This window comes from Malaya genurostris, chromosome 3 (genome assembly GCF_030247185.1).
Source record: "Malaya genurostris strain Urasoe2022 chromosome 3, Malgen_1.1, whole genome shotgun sequence".
Classification (NCBI taxonomy): domain Eukaryota; kingdom Metazoa; phylum Arthropoda; class Insecta; order Diptera; family Culicidae; genus Malaya; species Malaya genurostris.
Genome location: NC_080572.1, coordinates 294,245,224 through 294,269,890, shown reverse-complemented (window position 1 = coordinate 294,269,890; position 24,667 = coordinate 294,245,224). Strand labels below are relative to the sequence as shown.

The following is a 24,667-nucleotide window of genomic DNA, read 5'->3' as shown; positions in this document are numbered from 1 at the left end:
TTACCATGTTGGGTGGGAAACGAAATAATATCCTTCAATTTTAGCTCACCATACACAGAACCAACCTTGTATGGAGAACCAAAAACCCGGATACGTAGTTGCGTCAATTCGGGACATTTACATATCCGAATTTTCAACGGTGGATGAAATCCCGACTGCATTTAGCTCAGTGAAAATTATTACAATAGAAAAGCACAACGTCTGCTTACTTCGAAAACATTTCACAAATATTTTTTCCGTATTAACAACCATTCAAACAATAGCAATTAAAAGGCATTTACTACAATAGTCCAGCAGAAGACAACATTGGCAGAAAGCGATTGGTCCGTTGGATGTTTAGAAAGAAGTTCATAAGTTATTCACTGAAAACCAAAAAAAAAAGACGGGTGGATAATGTCACAAACACAACTGGAAGACGTGAATACGATTAAAAGTGACATGCTTCACACTTCCGAATATAGAGAATCGTTCGTATTAAAAGGTTGTGTGAATTTTGCAACTTTTGTTACTTCGCCTCCAGGAATTTTACCGACGCATCAATGCTAAAGTACGACTTTTAGACGGCAAACATATTGTACCAAACAATTAAACAACACGAAATAAATAGTTTTCTTGTACACGTCCTCTAGTTATGTCTGTGACATTACTCATCCACTTTTCTTTTTACCTGATTTCGATTGTAGTTTTTTCACAAATGGGCGGTACCAACGGCCACAAAAATAGCAACATATAGAATTTTGTTGGCGAATATTTCAATTCGGATTTGCACTTTTCAGTGAAAGAAATTATCAAAATGCTGTACGGGACTCATAAGGAGTGTATCGAAAATAAGCAATCCACATACATTTGCATTTGTACGCATGTATTTGTGATGATATTTTTTATGCTCAGATCACAGCATGGTGTGCGTTTGGCGTAATGAGAAGGGTATTACTATGCGAAAATTGGAATTCATCAGTGTTAAAACCATCATTAATAAGTTTGGGGAACACAACTCTTTAAATGAGCTACCAGGAAGAGGCAGAAAATCCGGTTCTTCCAACCCGATACTGGACCAGAAAGTGGTATCTCTAATAATGAAGAACAAATCAATTTCAATACGGGATTTGTCCAAAAAAACAGGAACGAGTGTTGGAATGATCCAGCGTTTCAAGAGGCGAAATCACCTGAAGACCTACAAGAAGCACATAAAGTGTAGAACAGAAGAAGCGAGCAGCAAGATGGGCCCGGAAATTGTATTCGCGTCTTTTGCAGTGTCCGGATGTGCATGCGTTTTTATGGACGATGAGACTTATGTAAAGGAGGACTCAAAAACCCTTCCAGGTCCACAATACTTTACTGTCGTCGTTCGGAAGGATGGCAAGCGATATGTTCCTGTGGTTTGAAGTTAACCATTTTTACACCACCGGAACTATAAATGCAGAAATCTATTGATCTTAGTGTCTCCGGAAGAGATTGCTGCCTTTATATAAGAAGCATAGTACACTTCCACTGTTTTTGCAAGATTTAGCATCGGCTCACTATGCCAAAACCGCCCTCAATTGGTTTGCGGAAAAGGGTATAAATTTCGTTGAGAAAAATATCAATCCACCAAATTGCCCTTTGCTTCGACCCATCGAACGTTACTGGGCAATCGTGAAGAGGGTCTTCAAGAAGACTGGTAAGGCAACTGAGAACATGCAGGAGTTCAAAAAAAATTTGGGCTCAAGCGTCCAAAAAATGCGATACAACACTTGTCCCGAACTTGATGAAGAGCGTTCAATCAAAAGTTCGAAAATTCGTGAATAACTTAAATTTCATCTGGTTTTCATTATGCTCAAGTTTAACCTCGTACAATAAAGGATCAATTTTTAGTTTGAATAAAATATCATTTTTATCATAATTTGAAAGAAAAATTTGTGGATAGCTTATTTTCGATACACTTCTTAATGTACGGAATATGAAGTCATCGTTCGGTGAAGGCCGGTTATACGGCAAACATATTGAAAAATAAACATATTTTCTGTTTATGCCTTCAATTAGTCAGCCTAACTGTGACACGCAGTTTTGAGCTTCGCAAGGGTAAAGCCCACAAGTGTTCCGTTTACGACTGCCTTTTTTAGGCTCCTGCAGTCGCTCAGTCATCGGGACGGAAATGCACCTTGACTGGAGAGCACCCGTTTTAGTGGCCTTTTACGACATGGAACAGGAAATCAGTGAATCAATTCTTGGTTAAAACAATACCGCCGGAAGCGACACAAGGTTTCATGTCCGAAGGATCAAGTTTTGTGTTAAACGAATTGAACGAATTTATGTGTATCTTTTGATCTCAATGGTGGTTGAACCGAGTTTCAGATGAAAGGTCTCCCCAGCAGCCAGAACACTATTGAATGGTTTTGAGTTCTGATGTTGACAATGTCAAAGTGTCTACTGCATTTCTCCAAGTATCATTGCAGTATTCTGGTCAGAGCTCTGACTGGACATTGCAAACTCAATTATCACATGGCTACTATTCAACGTGCTGAGTATTATTCGTGTGATTTGTGTGAATGCGATTATGGTACTTCATATCATCTGATATGTAACTGTCCCGCATTGACGCAGCTACGTATCCGGGTTTTTGGTTCTCCATACATGGTTAAGTCTGTGTATGCGGAGCTAAAATTGAAGGATATTCTCTCGTTTCTCACCCAATGTGGTAAGGAGCTATAATCAGAAGGGTTCATCGTTCTTCCTGGAGTGAATGAATCCCTTCTGTATTCACCTTAAATAGGGTTTAGCAGATTGTTTGGCATCCTTTGGGGGGTACCGAATTTACTTCTGCTCGTACATACTGCGAGTCGTTCTGCATTCTTCCGAGAATGGTGTCGCTTTTGTAAGATCTCTAAATCCTCTCGGGGGTTGGAGGTTTTATTAACAGCAGACTGTTAGGGACCTCGTAGAGGTTCAGAATTTCCTTCTGCTTCCACTAAATGTGATCCTCAGCAGATTGTTCAGCATCCCTTAGGGGTGCAGAATTTACTTCTGCTTTTATGTGTTTTTGTGTCGTCAATTTTTCCCATCCTCCTAGTCCAACCCTTACCATTTCCTTTCAATCCTTCCCTCTTATATATCGGGAAAATGATGCTAAAAACAAATTGATGGCAAGGCACAAATCTCCAAATATCAAGGGAAACGTGCCATTTGAGCCAATTTGTTCTGATTCCTGATATCCTTGCCACCGGGTTGATTGACTCTCATTGCTATTTTGTTTTGGCGAAAATACGTCTTACTTTACTATGGGACGCCTTTTTTAAAATTCGCTCTCTTAGGTTTTTTTAATTGTGAAAATCACGAGTTTTACTGAATACAACAATAAAATTCTTTCTCAGTACCACCATACATACAATCAACAATTTTTGGTTAAACTTTCAACAGGATGATATGACCATTAATATCTCCAAAGTTGAACTTTCTGAAGCAATTTGAAACAATGAAAAAGCATATCCCACGTGTTTGCCTTTTTCGCATTCGGACGACGGTTCTGCGATAGTCTCAGTCCCGACTACTAGACTAGACGAGTATAACATAAAAGGTAACCATGGTCGAAAATCGATCATTTCTTTTTGTGTTTTACACGTGTCTAGTCGTTGTGGTGAAGACTTTCCATCAACAGCAGCAGCAACAACAGATCTTCTGCGTCACATAAAGCTATAAACGCTTAGGTCGCACTTTCATTTGCTTTTTGGACGTCGTGCCGAGCAGTCGCCTTCCACCAGCAGTAGCAACAACCGCTTCTGAATACTGAATTCGGGAACTGATATTTGGACTGGATTCTGAAACTAAGTTCTAAAACTGAATTCAGAACCTAAATTCTGAACTTAATTTCAGGTTTAGAATTCAGTTTTAGAATTAAGATTCAAATTACAGGCTAAAAAATTGAAACTAAGACTCTGGAACTGAATTCTGATTGTGGATTCTTGAACTGATTTCTTGGCTACGTTTTGAAACTGAATTTAGTTCCTTTTTTTTTTGTTCGAAATTCGAATTCAGAGTTCTGATTTAGAATTTCCACTTCAGAAGTCTGGAACAAAATTTATGACATGAATTTGAGGTCGGCATTTTGGAACTGAATCGATTTTCAATTTAGCGACGTTGAAACTAGGTTCAAAACTGGTTTCCAACAAATGGCTCGATAGTTTTAGGTTTAGTATTTGATATTGAACCTCAAAAACGACCTGTAGAATGTAATTCATAAGCACTAATCAATACCTTGAATATTGTGCGCTGGATTTCTTGTAACGATCTGACGATCGATAACGATTAATAGACAAAAGTGGAGGAAAAACGTCAAATATAGGCTCATTCATTTAGAGCCGACTGTTGGTTCCAGAGTTACAGGTGATACGCAACAAAAATGCTTGTTCGTCGACCTTCTTCAACTTTCCTGCGTACTTTACAGCAACTACCTGAGTGAAGGGGCAAGCTCCAATCTTAGAAAAACGACCGAAGTTGTAAAACGCAAAAGCAGTTTTCTTCGCAGTCGATGAGTGGAAATTCAAATGAGAAATATCAGTTTTTTTTGAATAATTAATTTTTTGATATTTTTTTTTAAAGATTCATAAAGCAGTAGCGGAGGAAATTGCTTTACCGTTTTTCAACAATAGCTGATTTTCTGATTTTGTAAGTTGAACCTTAATAGCACGGCGGACTCTTACTACAAGTTGATTTCTTCCATAGCGCATGGAGGTCTGATAACCGATTACAGTGACTCGAATTTCAGATAGAATTTGAGGATAAGCCAAGATTTGTAAAACCATCGAATCTAATATTCATCGATTAGAAATTACGCAAAGAAAAGTGATTGAACGAGACACAAACCTTCAACGTTTATATTCATCAAGAAGCATGACTGGACAAATTAGTTTGTGGAGTTAGCTTCCACCAGTTTAAAAAAGATGACGCCACCAGCAGGTTTCGAAAAGGCATGTCAGATTTCATGTTTCATTTTAGAAGCTTGAATATGTGTTTATCTCCAGCCCCTCTGTATGGCAGTAATTTACAGAAAGAGACGGGTGGGTAATTTTTATTCATTAAATGACGGGTGGGTGATGTCAGAGTCATAACTGGGTGACGTGAATACGAATAAAACTGACATGCTTTTGGCACTCTACCGAATATCAATAATCGCACAAACCAGTAGATGGATTGTGTGAATATTGCAAACTTTCAATGCTTCAATTGCGATATTTTAACGGTGCAAATATAAGACGAAACACACGAGGGCAAACAATTACTGCGGATGATAGCGGACAAACCCGATTATAATAACACTAAAAATGTAATGTTCAAATTTATTCAAAAATTCATTTGAATTTAAAGAATTCATAACAAATTGTTTGTGGTCATCTAGGATTTCTACACTTAAGTTGGAAATTAATATGATATTAATGTCAATAGCTCACTTGTCAAGCTTGTCTCGAAAATACAAATTATATAGCGATTTGAAAGATTGTGGAAAAGAAGTAACTATAATTGTTTAAAAAAATTCATTAGAAATGGTAAAATATTAAGGGGGGTTTTACGCAGAATTAAAACGACCTGAAACAAACAAATAATATATTCCATCCCAGTTTTCCTCTACTATAAACCTACTTTATTCCAATTACTCCGTTTTAGAATCCAGCGTCAATTGTAAAAGTCAAAAAATTCTGGGTGATTCCAAGTTTTTTTATTACGTAGTGATAACTACAAATCTGGTTTGATTCAGTCAATGTTTTCTTGAAACCACTAAAATTCGTTCTAAACAGTCAAGCTCTAGTTTGCAATAAGTAGATTAAAAGAAAAGTCAAGCATTTTAACTTCTAGTTGACCGTCTTAAGGCCAGGTACCTCTCAAACACGTGTTTTTTGAAAGCATTTTTACCTTTTTTTATAAGTATAAAAAATAGGTATAGAATTCGCTCAAACTTTCGAAAAATTTTCCGAGGCCCGGAGGGCCGAGTGACATATACCAATCGATTCAGCTCAACGAACTGAGCAAATGTCTGTGTGTCCGTATGTGTGTTGTCAACTAAGAGGTCGAGATCTCAGAGATGGCTGGACCGATTCTGATCAAACTAGTCGCAAATGAAAGGTCTCCCCGTCACCCAGAACGCTATTGAATGGTTTTGAGATCGGATGTTTACTTTTTGAGTTATATGAAGTTTTATGTCAAAATTTTCAGTTTTTTGACAATATCTGTCACAATTGACCTTGAAACCAGAATGTGTTTTCAGACTTAGATTCCGCACGGTGATAGCTATCCAACAAGCCATAGATTGTTAAAATCCGTCCATTTTTAACGGAGATATCGATATTTTTGGGTAGGACATATTCCAGTAGTAGGAGTTTCACGCACTTAGTGATAAAGCGATTTTTCTGAGCAAAGTGAAACACGATTCTTTATACTGTTACATACAATTATTTCTAAGTAACAAAAAGACTGTGTATAGCATCTTTTTTCATGGTAATTTGCCTCGAACCGATTTTAGCACGGTTCGTTTTTGGCAACAATAACAATAATAAACGTTCGAATATGATATATATAAACCAGATGATGGCAGCATTTCCGAGTTGAGAACAATGCCATGATTAAATTTATTTAAACTACTTACAGCAATAAATGCTGGAAGAACATAACACCCATATACCATTCGAATCAGTTCGTCGAGATCAGCAAATGTGTGTGTGACAAATAATTTCGCTCAATATTCTCGGAGGTGACTCGACCGTTTTCTACAAATTCTGATTCATCTGAGAAGCCGTATACTCCCAAACAAGCATCCTGAATTTCATTTGGATCTATTTAAAATAATATAACTAATTTTTCTCGTAGATGGCTGAATCGATCTAAGATTCAAATTAAATCTAAGAACCATCTAAGATTCAAATTGAAGGCCTTAAGATCCTATAAAACATCTCGCTTTTTACTCAGATCTGACTTCCGGTTTAGAAGATTCAGGGTGATTAGTATAGAAATGTCTATTCCACGTAAATTAATCAGGTTATCGGGTTTGCAGATTTGGATAATTCATAACCAAATGAACTAATTTCAGTTTTAGTGTTTTTCAATTTTTGATTCAGAAGGTACTACGATTTCTCAAAGATGTCTGCACTGATTTTCAAACATTTTGATTCAAATGTAAACTGTACAGCTCCTTAGGTGAATTTAACTGACTTCGGCTACATCGATTTTCGAATTCTGGTTCCAGTCCGAATCGTTTCTCAAAGCTCACTCGTTTTCTCAAGAAATGCCAACTCGAATTTCAAAAACGAAAATTCAAATTAAAGGACTTACGGTCCCATACAAAATTGGTCAATTTTATCCGATTCTGACTTCCGATTCTAGAATTACAGAGTGATCAAATTTCAAAATTCGAACCGATGTAGAAGGTGACAATTCCAAAAAACTTGAAAGTTGGACTCAAAACTATTGCAATTTATTCGTTTTTGGCCATACGAATTGGTTTGGGTTATGCTGGTTCCTGAATACCGGCTCTGGAAGTACCCTAAATAACTGTAAACTCTGAAGTGAAACTTACGTCGACATTTCATGGAATGTTCAATCAACTGTCACAATTTTAGACTAAATATTACAGGGTAATGAGTGATTAAAATCTCAATTTGCCGCTTGAAATGACGGTCAATAAAATAATGCCCTGAGAACTAAAACACCAAAGAATATTAATGCAAAAAACACATGCGGATTGATAAAAAAAGGTATCATCTCACTGCTAGGTGGATTAAGCTCGTTTTTTTTCAAACAATGTTGCAAAATTTAACTTTTTACTAACAAAAGTTCATGTATAAATCTACCTGCTAATCTACCTCTTCGGGCGAGAAAAACTCCAAAATGCCTCACTTATAACAATCAATTAAAAATACTCATGGTTCATAACCATGCATAGTTAGTGTCCCCACTGCATCCAAACACTGAAAATATTCCGGTCGGTTTCGCACGATACGCTTTGTGCAATGATTGGTTTAATTCATGCGGTTAAAATTTTGCGTACCTTACTTTGACACTGAATTTCACCTTAATGTTCGTACATATCAAACACTTTAGGAAACTTCAAGTTAAAATTACTTCATACTATTGAAAATTTTATCCTGAATTGCTGAACATGGTATGAGGGGAAAAAAATGTTGCTGCCTTAAATAAAACAAGAGATATTCATGGTTAGGTTCTGCCCGTTCTTGTGCAGAGTAAATTTTGAAAAGACTTCTCATAGTAAAGTAAGACGTATTCACGCCAAAAATGTTTTTTTTTATGTTTATACATGCAAATAACTTTAGTCCCTGAGTTAATTCAATCGAGTTTCGATGATCCATTTCGCATACTAAGCAAATCGTGTTCCGAGGGCACCGTTCCATCGATCAGCCCCTACGCTATGCAATGTAAGCATCAAATGGATACACACATTACAGAAGGCTTTCGATGCCTTGCAAATGGCAAGTAATCGACGCGTATTTAATTTTAATTCTTAATTTTCCGATCCAAAATCCTATTTCTTATCAGTCGCATCTAAGTAATATTTTTTTTGGAACCAGCCAATCTGACCATATTTTCTATATACGCTTCTACATGAAATTAGATAAAAAACGTACCCAAACAGTTACTCTTACTCATGAAACGAATTTTACTTCTTGCGTCGAATTGTTTAAGGATGAAATGAGAAACGCCAACCTATTAATCACGAAAGTATTTTACGGACGGTTTTCATCCAAACAAGTAGACTGAAAAACCTAAATAATTTAAAGGCAATTTAAAACCACATTAGGAAATTTCAATACACTTCAACAATAGGACGGCAAGCCAAAATACTTGAACTATTTGCTCAATTCTTAATATCTTTCACGTTTCGAATGAATTTCCCCATACATACAAACCAATTCACACCCTCTCATTCTGCTACTAACGCAGAGGGCTATAGCACACTTTCGACGCCTTTTTTTGAACGTTTGCTGCCGGTCTAAATTGGTAGTGTTTTAAATCAATACAAATTGAATTTGGTTGGGTATTTGAACATAAAGTGGCAACGTTTGATTTCTTCGTTTTCAACAATGCAGTGTTATTTTTGGAGGGAGATCGCGAAGCAGAAATAGTTTTCATTATAAAAGATCTTCCAACTTTTCGATACCATTTTTGTAGTACGATTTGTCCTTTGCCTCAAAATAGGCCTCAGTTTCAGCGATTACCTCTTCATTGCTTCTAAATTTTTTACCAGCGAGCATTCTCTTGAGGTCTGAGAACAGGAAAAAGTCACTGGGGGCCAAATCTGGAGAATACGGTGGATGAGGGAGCAATTCGAAGCCCAATTCGTTCAATTTCAGCATGGTTTTCATCGACTTGTGACACGGTGCATTGTCTTGATGAAACAAAACTTTTTTCTTCTTCAAATGAGGCCGTTTTTTTGAAATTTCGTCCTTCAAACGCTCTAATAACGCTATATAATAATCACTATTGATGGTTTTTCCCTTTTCAAGATAGTCGATGAAAATTATGCCATGCGAATCCCAAAATACAGACGCCATAACCTTACCGGCCGATTGTTGAGTCTTTCCACGCTTTGGGTTCGGTTCATCGCGTGCAGTCCACTCAGCTGACTGTCGATTGGACTCCGGAGTGAAGTGATGGAGCCATGTTTCGCCCATTGTTATATATCGACGAAAAAAATCGGTTTTATTTCGATATAACAGCTCCAAACACTACTCAGAATCATCAATTCGTTGTTGTTTTTGATCGATTGTGAGCTCACGCGGCACCCATTTTGCACAAAGCTTTCTCATATCCAAATATTCGTGAATAATATGTCCAACACGTTCCTTTGATATCTTTAGGGTGTCAGCTATCTCGATCAACTTCACTTTACGGTCATTGAAAATCATTTTGTGAATTTTTTTCACGTTTTCATCGGTAACAGCCTCTTTTGGACGTCCACTGCGTTCATCGTCTTCGGTGCTCATATGACCAGTACGAAATTTTGCAAACCACTTACGAATTGTTGCTTCGCCCGGTGCGGAGTCTGGATAACACTCATCAAGCCTCAGTATCGGCGGCACTTTTTTTCATCAAAAAGTAGTGTTTCATCAACACACGAACACCTTTTTTCCATTTTTTTTCACAATAACAAAAGTAGCTTCACTCAAAATGCAATATCTTACAAACTAATAATCAGACAGCTGTCAAATTTATACACGTATCTTTTGAAGGTTGGTACTAACTAAAAATGGTATGGATTTAATTCTAGTGGCGCCCTCTCATAGAAACGATACGAACTTTTCAGCCGATCTGTTAGAAGTTCTTGAATCATTTTCGGTATATCTGATATTTAGTTTGAAAATTAGAAAAATATCGTCACATGCGTTTGAATTGCTCGTGGAAAGCCTAAAACTGTTGGAATTGATCGGACAGGTTGGAAATCGGATACCATACGGGTTGATGCCGAGAGATACCGAACGTGGAGAGTGGCATGTCCGAAACGTTACAGGAGTGACATGAAAGTAGGTCGATTCTACATTGTATTGTCACTGATAATGAAAAGTGAATTTCGTAGTGCAAACGCTAACGTCAACGAAAAATATTCTCGTATATGGTTAGATTGCAAATCGCCTCTGAGTGGTCCAGTCATCAAAGTAATTTCGACACTTCTGGAAAAAAACGATCATAATATAATAATCTTTTTTTTTCTCACGGCGAAGCTCGATCACACGTTGTAGCTTAAGTTTAAAAATACTCAGGTAAAAGAGAATGGAATTTCTACCTTGCCCGCCTTTTAATCCAGATATGACACCATCCGACTAGTACTTATTTCGATCGATGCTGATTATTACAATTAATAGAATCGTATCTGTTTTCATACACAGCCATCAATACGAGATTCCAATGTATTTTCCTGAGGGCAATACAAAATATTCAATAATAAGTATATAACATATGTTTTCTACTGAAAAACTTGGAATAACTTTGAAATAAAAATTGTACGGATAAGCTACTGACCATATTTAACCTGTAGCCTTAGTCATACTAGCTTTGTCATTTGTCAGCATGATTTTTAGACAATAAAGACGGAAAATGTCACTCGCAACCTTATAGAATAGAATTATGCTAGCCATTTTGAACACTTGCTTCGTCCCCAACAAAAATCGTTCCAGTTCTAAAAAAAACATCCCTCTGTTTAATGTCGAGTTCCATAGCGGTCCTGTCACCCGAAATCCCACAATGTTTCAACCAACTCAACGGTGTTCGGTTCTTTCTTTCATTTGTCTGCTATTGTCTCAAACAATAAGTAAAACAAAAAGTTTAATTATTACCTCGATGCATTCATTGTCCGAATGAGGAAAAAAAAAACCGCACAATTGCACTTGATGAAATATCTTTTGTATTGCTTCTTCCGAGTGGCTGAGTCGTGCTCAGAGCGGTCCCTGCGTTGGTGGCCAATTTACGGTGAGCTGATTTTCCGTGTACCTTCATCCACTTTCAAGAAAAAATCCCATGCACTCGGAAGACCATTTCTTTTTTGCAAACAAAGAGTGGTGATTTAAAAAAAAAAGTATATATTTATATATATTAACTATGCCACGACTTGTTCCATCAGCCTCCCGGGCCAGTCCGGGCTCCGTTGCTTGCAAAAATCAGCAGTCGGCGGAAGGTCCACAAAAAAATGGACTTTCTGCCCGCACTCCTTTTCATTTCAATTAAATTCATTCATTCATTAAACTTTTCCGCACTCTCTACCACTTTTGCTACAGTGCACTTTTCGGTCGCAATGAATTATTCACTCCGCAGCCTCTGCCACCGGTGGCCACTGCCAAACCGAACATCCATCCAATTTTGGTACGGGAACCTCAATTAAGGTGTGCGCTGCTCAGTTCCACTATCGTCTGTCTGCCTGTCTGTCTGTCCAGCAGGAAATCTGCCGCACCGAAAAAGAAAACCCAACCGGTATCAAAAGAAAACCACAGAAACGGTCCGAGCCGAGATGAAAACTATTCGCCTGATCCTGTCACGAAGGAAGCGTACACTATTCTACCCTTTCTTCTATTTTCTGAGAACCACAAAAAGAATCCTGGGGAACCTGCATTTGACATTTATTGAAAGTGAGGCTTTGCGGATGTTGGCTGATCGTTGCTCTTCCACCGACAGCTTCGGCCAAGGGATAAATTGCTCACTCGACCAGCAGCCAAAGGATTGCTATTTAGTTGCCTACAAACGAACTGGCAAAGAGCCCCCTATCAGAGATTCATTAAAGTACGTAAAATTTGCTTGTTCGATCCAAGCCAACTTCCCCGGTAGGATTTCGGAACGTTTTCCGGATGAGAGCTCCCACAAATTGAATGAAATCCAAGGGATGGAGTTAAGATGCTGTGGTTTGGGAAGTCCTCTTGAATAAACGCATATCGAAGCTCTCTGATTAAATTTATTTTCCAATATTCCATCAAACAAAAACCAACCAAGAGCCAGCATTTAATCGACATCGTTGATGAGATTTCAAAACATCATATCTCACATGCCGTTGTGGTTTTCCGTGTGCCCCGATCGAATGACAACCTGTCAGTGACAGCTCGTTCAAATGGGAAAGCCACCAAAGCCCAATGATTAACTACTGTTTGCATCAAACAACCCGAAAGCAGTTCCTTTTCCACTAAATTTATCCCTCACTGGTCCGGAAGCGAAACTAGCGATGACGGGTTGCAAATTACATCCCGCAAAACTAGCGGCTTTCCATTCGACCGGTTTTCTCGGTTGGTATGTGTGTGTGTGGGTTTGTGATCAGCGAGGGGGAGAGGAGAAAAATCCCGATCCCCACAGGCTTTATTCAACCATTCATCATCGTCTTTGTGTAACTGTGGCCAGTACCTGTCCACGTGTAACGCCGCTCGTCCCCCCGTAACCACTTCAGCATGGTTTTGCTGTAATCGAAGGACGACGACGCCAACGACGGCGTCGACCGAACCGACAAAGACATGTCGACGCGTACGTCGAAGCGGTCAGTGGTCACCCGAGTCAGCTGGCATCGACGTCTCGTTTTTTGGCCAAGGGTTGCGGCTAACACGGGGCACACAATGATTGATTGTTGCAATTTTCACCGCCATCGGTCGAGTTGGGCTTTTATTTGGCGGTTTCGATTCAGCGCCAATCCAAACCGAGAGAACTGCTGCCGATAACTTTGTCGATAGTTATGGTGCCCGGTCAGGTTGGGAACCGAGGTCAAAGGGATTTAATTAGCTTTATCTGAGCTTAAAACCATACGATGACTGTCCGCAACCGTTATGACGAACGCTGAACCGAACAGGCTTTCATAATTTAGGGAATCAGTTTGATTTGACTAATTAAAAGTACTACTACTAGGTAGATAAACCGAACAAAACCTAACAACTGGCTATGAGTTATTGGTACTTTCTTCTGTATCGAAGCTCCAGCGTTGATCCACATCATATACAGGCCCTTTTCAATAGGACTGTCTCACAAGTTGTGTTTCAACACAACCAGAGTAGTTCAATTGGCTGAACGATTTTCCCGAATTAAATAGGCCGTTGTGTAATGTGACACTCTTCTTTGTATGTTTTCGATATCATAGAAATTTTTGTAACAAAAGTTTATGTGTTTCGACTGTGGCAGCAAATCGCTTGCTAAATCAGGTGTTGTCTTGCATATGCCCAAGAAGTATTTTGGATATCTCGTAAGAGCCTCTCTATATTTGCTTCGAGTTCGGGTTTCGGCCATTCGGTCCGGTTTGAATGTTCGGATTGGCAGCTTACTCACGGAATGACCAAAATCAACATTTTGGCGAAAAATTTAGTTGATTTTCTGATTGTTAGTTAGTTATTTTTTTGAGACAACTCAAAAAATCTTACTTTAGCTACACAGATAAAAATATTTTGTGAATTTACATTTATTTTCATGCCCATATTTGGAGCAGGTAATTGAATGGAAAGTTACATTACAAAACAAAGCAGTTTATAAATATACAGTCTTGTTCAATGAAAAACCAAATTAATCTTAATGTAATTTTACATTAATCATGGTTTTAAATTAGATTTTCGTTTCAACTGATGTTTATTTCATAGTACTATCGGTTTACATGTCGTGTAAGTTTCATCTTTTTCTGTGTATTTTAGATTTTTAATTTCTCATTCCCTCTATAATAATAAAATATTTGTTGAAATGGCTATTTTTTTAGTTGAATTCACCAATTCAACGTGCTGTCATTTCTTAGCTAAGGCACACTTCATTTCCATTCAACTAATTTTTTAGTTGTATTAGAGAAATAAAACGTTGTTTTCAACCAACATAAATGGTTGAATTGGCTTCTGCAATTTGCAGCTATATGGCGCACTGTCACTGAAAAAACGTTCACAGCCACTAGATGGCACACTACTACCGAAAAAAAAAATTCAATCGCGGTTGTCTTTTCTATATTGGCAGGTATAAATACGATGTTGTATTGAAGAAGAAGATATAAACGAAACATAAACTTCTTTTTGAAATTTTTTTCTTCTAAATCGCTGTTTTCTACATTCGACTTCGCGAAATCGACTCTCTCACTGAAAACTTTGAGTGCTCGGGAAACAAAAATCGAATACAAGTAGTAAACTATGCAAGTAGCACTATGCGCTGTGTCTTAGTTACTTGAGAATATAGTTCTGGACTTCATCAAGCATAACTACAATAACTACATCTCGGAAACACAACACGGTTTTATGCCAAAACGATCAACTTCAACGAACTTACTGTCTTATACATCTTTTATAATTCGATCCCTACAAGCACGCCTTCAAGTTGACGCTATCTATACGGATTTCTCCGCAGCCTTCGACAAGATAAACCACCAAATTGCAGTTGCTAAACTCGCTTGCTTGGATTCAGTGGATCTTTACTCAACTGGCTTCAAACATTTTTTATTGGTCGGAAAATGTTAGTGAAAATCGGCGAATGCACTACAACACCGTTTGCTGTAGGTTCTGGAGTCTCTCAAGACAATCACTTGGGACCATTTTTATTCTTGCTCTACCGCAATGATCTCAACTTTCTATTGAAATGCCACAAACTATCTTTCGCAGATGATTTTTAGCTATATCATCTAGTAAGCTCGCCCGACGACACTATATTTTTACAGTCACAGCTTGAATCATTCGTGAACTGGTGTAACGACAATAGCGTGGTCTTAAATGCCTCGAAATGTTCCGTTACGTCGTTTACTCGCAAACACTCGCCATTTAGCTACGACTATAACATTTCGCAGATTGTACTGAAACGAGAGTCTACCGTTAAAGATTTAGGTATCATTCTTGATACCAAGTTGAATTTCGAAAGTCATATCGATTATGTGATCTCTAAGGCCTCTAAGCTTTTAGGTTCCTCTTTCGCATTACTAAGAGCTTTGTCAATGTACATTGTCTTAAAGCATTTTATTGTGCTCTAGTCCGCTCGACGCTTGAATACTCAGCTGTTGTCTGGTCACCCCATTATCAAATCGACATAGATAGGATCGAAGCTATTCAACATAAATTTGTTAGATTTGCCCTGCGTAACCTACCATGGAGAGATCCTACTAATCTTCCTAGTTACATAGATCGCTGTGGGCTTATTGATCTTGATCGGTTATTCGTTGCTGATTAGCTTTAATCACGTATCGGTTGTCCCGAACTCTTACAGTTGATTAATCTTCATCGACGCAATCTTCGTTCCCACTCCTTTTTGAGATTACCTGTTGCAAGAACAAATTATGGTTATAATGAGCCGTTCTCCAGTATGTGCCGAACATTCAACAACTGTTCTAATGTCTTCCACTTTCATTTATCTCGAAACATGATTAAACGATTGTTTCATAGTCACCTGTCAGATTAGGATTTGTCTGGATTTTATTTTCATTCAACCCCCATTCCGTCTCTCCATCATCTTCATTTGAAACTAACTAGATTGGCTCGCATCTTCTAAGTAAGAGTACTAATACTGTTATGCTTGGTGTCATCAACTAGTTATAGTGTTATAAATTTAGTTTCAACTGTTAGTTTTAATTGTAGTGTTAGGTCTAAATGTATCTGTTGGATCATTGTAATCTGTTGATACAAATGATGAGGATGTTTTATGCCTGCTGGAGAGAGAGAGATTGCTAAATTTCATCTCCATCGGGTTTTTTCCTGCTCCAAATAAATAAATAAATAAAGTACGTCGGACGGCGTAGCCTGGAAGGTTAGAAGATACAAAAAAACATTATTTGACATATACAATTAGAGTGCAACATTCGAAACTCACTTCACTGTTCCGCGTAAAAACATTATTACGCGTAATCGCTTCAAATGCGCACAAATTCTGAATAAATACACTTTCCACTAAGAGTTTACGTCATTTTTACATATCGGTTTAGAAATTTATATATGGAAAAACATCAAAACAATTGGCAAGCAGTTTCAACAAGACTGTCCTTTTTAGATTTGCAATGGATTGTTTTGCTTCGACACTTCTCATGAGGTTTTGACTAATAAACTTGTTAATAAAATTAGTTTTATTTTCGTTTTCTTTGTGCTGTCCTTCAGCAATGATGGTGATAGATAAATAGAAACAAATTTTCTGATTTTAATAACAAAATTAGTTGTCAATGAGAATTTCGTATTGGATTGAATCATTGCTGGTTTGTGTCCAGGATATTCGCCAACTAAACACATTCTGTAGAAGTACGAATTTTTTTTAGCAAAGTAAATTCTCAATTTTAATTAATTTCATAGTTATTTTGGAAATTTTGTTGTTAAAATCATCTAATTCAAAAACAGTAATACGAATTAGGCGCAGAGCTTATTTCGATCGTTCCGTGCTGGCACGATAACAACGATACCCTTCGTGTAGATGATTTCTTCAGACGATGATTCTATTGGAACTTTGCACGGAAGTGGCTAGTAGTCATTACGGTGTAAATGTTTTTTCGGTGACTATTTATGTTGGTTGAAAACAACGTTTTTTTTTCTCTAATACAACTAAAAAATTAGTTTAATGGAAATAAAGTGTGCCTCAGCTAAGAAATGACAGCACATTGAATTGGTGAATTCAACTAAAAAATAGCCCGTTCAACAAATATTTTTTTATTACTTAGGGAATGAGAATTAAAAAATCTAAAAAAGGAAAAGTAAGATTTTTTTAGTTGTCTCAAAAAATAGCTTACTAAAATCAGAAAATCAACCAATGTTTTCGCCAAAATGCTGATTTCGATCTTTCCGTGTGAATTTCATGTCAATGTCGCAATGCGTTTGTCCTGCACCGATTGTCCGCCATATCTTCCTATTCCAAGTTTAACTACGCTTACTGTATCTTTTCTAAACAGTTGTTTTACGGCCAGGGTAACTTAAAGCCAAAGATACAGGGTATTTCACACAAAGTCAGCCACTAATTACTTGGATTAGTTTTGATATAAAATCTATCTTTTTGAAACTACTAGTAAGTTATCAGTTTTTTTTTTCGAATTTCGACTTCAACGCAATCCAATATTTTCACAAAATTACATGTAGTTCACTCAATTTCTGGGTTTTATTATACAGTTTTTTTTTGTCGCTATGACTCACTACCACGCTTTTTTATTTGCTTACAATAAGTTTAAATTTTACCTCAGTAAAAAAAGGGAATTGAATCATGAACATTTTCGTGCAATAATTTATTACCCATTAATTATGGTTTCGGCTTTAGTGGTATATTAAATAAGAACGGCTATTATATACTGCCCGACGTTTCGACCACTAGTAATGGTCTTTTTCAGGGGAAATATCTTATCGTTTCTCGTCTAAAAATCGTATGAACGATAAGATTTTTTCCTTGAAAAAGACCATTACCAGTGGTCGAAACGTCGGCCAGTATATAATAGCCGTTCTTATTTAATAGACCGCTCGAGCCGAAACCATAATTAATGCAAAATATTTGTACGATCGACTAATCATTTTTCATGATTTATTACAATTTTCGTCGTGGATTATCAAGCCCAGAGTGCTTCAATCAACTCAGTTCGACTTATGGCAGTGTAGCGCGATCCTATGCGACCGTAAAAAAAAACTTGTATAACGAATTCGATCGTGGTCGTAGTTCACTTGCCGTTGAATTCAAGGAAGGGTCTCAAAAATCAGTTGTTCTGTCAGAAAATATCGTATTTGCTAATAGAAGATTGTCATGTGACGTACCGTGAAATGAAGACAGCCTTGGGCATTAGTGTGAAAATTTCATAAGTATTTTTGCACGAGAATTTAGTCGTGAAAAAAATTTGTTCAAGTTGGATCCCACATAATTTGACAGCCGCTCAAAATAAAAAAAAACTCTTGTCGATTGGTGTAGAGAAATTCTGAAAAAATCAATCGTGGTGCTTCAAATTTGGTGTATAACATCTATACAGGTGACGAAACGTGGATTTACTTATATGAGTCGAAACTAAACAGTAGATGACTGTGTGGCTGTCCCAAGAAGAATCAAATCCAACAAAAATTGTTTGCGCTCGAAGCACTTCAAAGAAAATAGTGGCTTGTTTTTCGGTATAAATGGACGCTATTACTACCGTTGCTTTAGAGAATCGTATGACCGTCAATTCTGATTGGTTCACTACCATCTGTTTGCCAGAAGTTGTCCGTTAAATAAGGAAAAACAAACGCAAGACGCAAAATCATTCTTCATCACGATAATGCAAGCACTCACACATCGGCTCAAACAACCGAACATTTGAGCGTCGAATTAATGGCCAACCCGCCGTATAGTTCCGATTTGGCACCCAACGACTTCTATTTGTTTCCTTTCGTGAAGAATAAACTAATTGGAGAGCGGTTCAATACTCCTGAAGAAGCTGTTGAAGCGTTCAAAAAACCATGGTTTGGGGGTACCTCAAGAAGAGTGGAAAAAATGTTATGAAAATTGTTTCAAGCGTATGCAAAATTGTATTGATCATCTAGAGAAATGTTTTGAAAAACAATAAAACAACCCTCGTCAACTTAGACAATTTATGACCCTAACAATGTGACAATCGTCAAAACTAAAGAGGTGAAATGCAGAAAAATGTGTAAAAAACGAAACGATAATTTGCCAAAAAGTTAGCGCAGAGCCGTCTTTGGAAGCCGTAATTTTGCTTATCTGAGGAAATCGTTTTGCCTTTGAAACTACCCTGCAGAAACAGTCCAATTGAATGTTCAGCTGTCCTCGGGTGTCACGCAGTTCAATTATTAGCCCTACCCCTGTGGCGCTCTCTTCGTAAGAGAAAACTTCAATCCCCATTTCAGGTTCTTTGGTTTGGCTCTTTCGTTTCTGATAAAAACATAAAACAACTTCAATACGACGCTTTGTGTTACTAAAACGAATACTGAATACTGTTCTTATTTAATCGAACGTCCGGTTCGGGAGTAACAGGGTAAAATGTGCAAAAAATATTTCACAAAAAAGTTCACTTGATTTCCTTAGATACCGCCTAATCGATTGATTTTCATCTCCTATTCAGATGATAGTCCTATAGCTTAGCATATGGGTTCGGCTACCGGCTCCGGAGCTATGCGGAAAAATGTGACAAATGAACTAAAAAAGTTCACTCGATTTCCTCAGACACCACTTATCCGATTTTCACAAACTTAAGCTCAAATGAAAGGTGTTACGATTTCGTATAATCTCACCGAATTTCATCCGAATACGTCTTCCGGTTCCGGAATTATTGGCCGATATGTATCGAATAAGTAATTCATTTTCAAGAGCGTATTTTCATACACGGAAAAGTCGAGCCAAATACATTCAAATAGTCGTGTAATTCTTCAATTAGGCACGTATGGTTAGTTTATGATCAAATTCATTGACTATAGGTGCACCGAATTATCGTTCCTGGTTCCGAAAGTGCCGGAAAAGTTCTCGTGTGCTCCAAACTGGAAACTACACGAATTTCTCAGAAAAGATCTTCGCAAACTCAGATTCATATGAACAGTATTATTTATATAAGTTAATATGGAATTTATTCCAGATCCAGCTTCCGGTTCCGAAGAAAAAACGGTAGTGTGTCCGAAATTGCAACCTGTGAAAATTCTTCTTAATTTGATTCAAAATTGTTTCAATTTATAGGTTATGATAGTTGCTGACCAAACGAACCAATTTCAGCTATACCGGTACCCAGCTCTCGGTTCCGGAAACAGTTGACGAAAACTCAAAAATGGAACTCTCCTCATTTTCTCAGATACAGCTGAGTGAATTTTACAAACATAGACTCAAAAAAGGGTCAACGTCTATAAAAATACACACCAGTTCCGGAACAACAGGGTGAGATGTGTTGAAAATTTGCAACCGTCATTTAGAGCGAAAAAGCACAGAAAACGTAGAATTCCCATTCACTTGGGTCAAAACCTAAAAATTGAATGGCATATCGAATTGTGTAAGCTTTAAAAAACTTTCTTGTTCTAATATAATATTCGAGAAATTTTTTTTTTTCAAGAATCTGGTGGATTAAAACAGGTTTTTTGTTAATTAATATTATTTTCTTTGTTATTGTTGTCTCCCTTGTTCTTGGGGACAGGAGCTTCCAATTCCATCCAGCGAAGATTGAGGGCCACTTTGTTCGCAGTTCGTTTTATCATCCATTGATTCATCCTCGGTGTTGTTATTGTCAAACGTACAGTTGTGAGTGATTTTTGACAGTAATCTGAAGTGTTTGTACTCATAACTAATTGTAGAGAAGGAAATCTGTAGAAAAGAATAGGATTGAAGATTACGAAGATTCGTGATAGAAGTGGAAAAGTCATTAAAGTAGGTTTGAAAACATTACGAGAAACAGATCACAAATCGATACTGGCATCTATCAAATGCGATTATTTCATGACGTTGGCTATCGCTTAGTTAAGAGATTCAGACAATTGCAGCCTTTTCTTATATAGATAAGGCACAGTAAGATGCTTTCAAGTTACCTTTCTCAGTGAAATCTTCAGTCATGCGGAAAACTAATCCTAAAAGCTTGGTGACTTCGGAGATAGTGGAAGTGGATAGTGCAGTTCAATCTGTTTCTTAGAATCTAAGAAAACATACTGGTCCATCACAGACGATCATCGTTCAAGAATAAATTGTGAAATATTAAAATGGAACTTGACTGTAGACTGTTGTTGCCAACTAAATGAGATGAGAAAACAGTTGAAGGCATTCGAAATCAATAGGTTGATATTACACGTGTATTGTGTGTCAATAGGATTCTGTAGGCTATGAATCGGCTACGAAGCCTGTTGGAACAAAAAATCAAATTTCACAAAAAGGAATGTCATACAATAGCTTTGATTTGCCCTTGATAACATTAAATACTGTGAAATCATCATCAAAAGATAATTTCACACACTTTATCGAATAAATTGAATCGTTGAGATAGAGTAAAAATACGAAGGGTCCATGATGATTTTCTCGTGGAATTTCGAATGCAACAGCGAACGGCACAACGGTACTATTTTCACTATTTTTCGCGACCTGTCAAATAAGACTGGAGACCAATCAAAGAATGAAGCACTAAATTACTCTTAGAAATTATTACTACAAGGAATGAGAAGACCCGGTCATAACAAAGAAAAAGTCGATTTTTTACCGCAGAAATTTTATTATTTTCCACTACAATCTCCATCGGTCCTCCCACATTTTGATGCCCTATGGAAGAAAAAAGATTTGTCAAGGCCTTTAAAACAGGCTTCCGTTTCTGCAATGACCACAGTATTCGACGAAAATTTCTTTCCCTGAAGAAATCTTCTCACGTTTGGAAATAGATAATAGTCGCTGGAGGCCAGGTCTGGAGAATACGCTTGATGAAAACTAGAACTCGTCTGACAGGATCAGCTGTTATTCGAACACTAGTGAATAGATTGTCATGAAATTTAGTATCGGGCTATCTAGAGGCTTGTGCTCAACAAAAATATACTCGGTTAGAAATTATTCAGTTCTTTCTGTAAGAGGCCTGGGACTATTCATTTCATGAAATTGACTTGCAGTCATATTTGTAAGGAACGTGTGGGATTTATAATATCAACATCTTTCTCCACGCATTATTAGCTCACAATAACTCTGGAAGAACTGCTCTGACAAAATGGTTTTCTACCTTTTTAGTAGATGCCAGATTTGCAGATTTGGTAAGAAATCCGTTAGTTTTTTATAGGTGCTGCAGATATCATTTTTATGTTATAAAATCTAGACTAATAATTTTGAACAGCTTCGATACAGCACTTATATGTAGCTGCTTTTCCATTTGAACATCGACGGGGCAGCCTAGGGCAGCCTTAGGCAGGGATTCCTTGAAAGCTCATCATCGAATGACATAACACTCGGGAGCTCCAATTACTTCCTCTACTTGTTAGAGTTCTTGTAGATCGGTTGTAAATGGTCAGATAGCCGTTGCGCATTAAACTGAAGACTATTCGTTTCGACGTTTAGATTACATCCTATCCAGTATTTAAAACTCTCGATACACGTTCTAGGAATACTTCTATTTCGTTGGTGATAGTTGAAGTAATTACCTTCAATAATTTGCTAGTTTGCCGTGCGGGTTCCTTGAATTTTCACAATGAACGAGCGAAATTCTGAAGCCTCGCTACGCTTGTTTCATTGGAACGCGATCAACTGAAGAGCAAATGTTAAAATCAAGCAGTAGACATGATCAACACACATTTTAAAAATTTAAAGAGTGTAATTTTTTGTCGTGAATACTTACTTTACTTACTTTACTATGGGACGCCTTTTTAAAAATTTCCCTGCACAAAAACGGGTAGAACTTAATCGCGAATATCTCTTGTTGTTTGTAACGCAGAAGCATAATTTCTTCTCCGTATTAATGGAAGTATGATCAGCAATTTAAGATAAAATTTTCAGCAGTATGAGATAGCCATAAATAACTTTAAATAGAAGTTTTCTTAAAAATTTTGTATGAACAAGCATTAAGGTGGAATTCAGTGCCAAAGTTAGCCGGCGCGAAATTTCAACCGCTCGAATTGATCGAATCATCGCACAAAGCGTATCGTGCAAAACCGACATAAAGAAATACGGAATGTTTTCAGTTTTAGAGTGCAGTGGGCTTACGACATGTTTTATTCGCTAGTAAAACAGACACCAACTTCGGATAGTAAGCAAACAAGAGTATTTTAAATTGACTAATATGAGGGAGACACATTTATGCATGTTGTTCAAGACGGTCAATTGAGTCATTCAATTTATAACCAAACTGCTCTTGTAATTGATATTTTTGCGTATAGCAGAATTGTTCATTCTTTGCTACAGACAATTTTTTTAAAGATAGTTCACCAAACTGAATCCAACTATGCATCATTTCAAACAAGATCTTTTTCCCTAAATTTCTAACTAAATTTCTGTTTATCTTTTTTATATGGAATTTTCAACTGACACGTAAGATGTTCACTGAACACATCTGGTTGGTGAAGTGCATATCACATTAGTATATGAATGAATAATAGTTTATCCTTTCTCATGAATTTTTAAAAGTATTATAGATACTATTTTTCCACGCTTGGGAAGCGGATATTAATCATTTGTTTCTTAGAACTGTTAAATTCGGTGTAAGGATGTTTAATTAAATCGCTAAACAATTTGTATTTTCGAGACGGGTTGGATAAGTAAGTCATTGAAATTAATATCATACACGGAACGACCGAAATTTGCTCTGCGCCTAATTCGTATTAATGTTTTTAAATTAGTTGATTTTAACAACAAAATTTCCAAAATAACTATGAAATTAGTTAAAATTGAGAATTTACTTTGCTGAAAAAAACTCTTATTTTTAAGAATGTGTTTAGTTGGCGAATATCCTGGACACAAACCAGCAATATTTCAATCCAACACGAAATTCTTATTGACAACTATTTTTTTTTTATTAAAATCAGAAAATTTGTTTCTATTTATCTAACACCATCATTGCTGAAGGACAGCACAAAGAAAACAAAAATGAAATTGTTTTTATTAACAAGTTTTTTAACCAAAAACTCATGAGAAGTGTCAAAGTAAAACAATCCATTAAAAAGCTAAAAAGGACAGTCTTATTGAAACTGCTTGCAATAAATAAATAATATATAAATTTCTAAACCGATATGTAAAAATGCCGTAAATTCTGAGTGGAAAGTGTATTTATTCAGAATTTGTGCGCATTTGATGCGATTGTGCGTAATAATGGTTTTAAGTGGTACAGTTAAGTGAGTTTCGAATGTTGCACTCAAAGTGAGTGAGTCGATTTCGCGAAGTCGAAAGAAGAAAACAGCGCTTTAGGAGAAAAATTTTTAAAAAGAAGTTTATGTTTCGTTAATGTCTTTTTCTCCAATACAACATCATATTCAAACCTGCCAATATACAAAAGAAAACCGCGACTGAAATTTTTTTCGGTAGTCGTGTACCATCTAGTGGCTAGTAGTCATTACGGTGTTAACGTTTTTTCGGTGTCAGAGCGCCATATAGCTGCAAATGGCAGAAACCAATTCAACCATTTATGTTGGTTGAAAACAACGTTTTGTTTCTCTAATTAAACTAAAAAAATAGTTGAATGGATATGAAGCGTGCCTTAGCTAAGAAATGACAGAACGTTTAATTGGTGAATTCAACTAAAAAAAATAGCCATTTCAACAAATATTTTATTATTATTAAGAGAATTAGAATTAAAAAATCTAAATTAGCAAAAGTAAGATTTTTTAGTTGTCTCAAAAAATAA

At 36.9% G+C, this 24,667-nt stretch overlaps 1 protein-coding gene across 3 annotated transcripts in view; it reads left to right on the top strand.

Annotated features, from left to right (window-relative positions):
* LOC131438776 (RNA-binding protein Musashi homolog Rbp6) overlaps positions 1-24,667 on the top strand; it is a 1,824,137-nt gene that overhangs the window by 1,445,521 nt on the left and 353,949 nt on the right. The gene's annotated exons all lie outside the window — the stretch shown is intronic.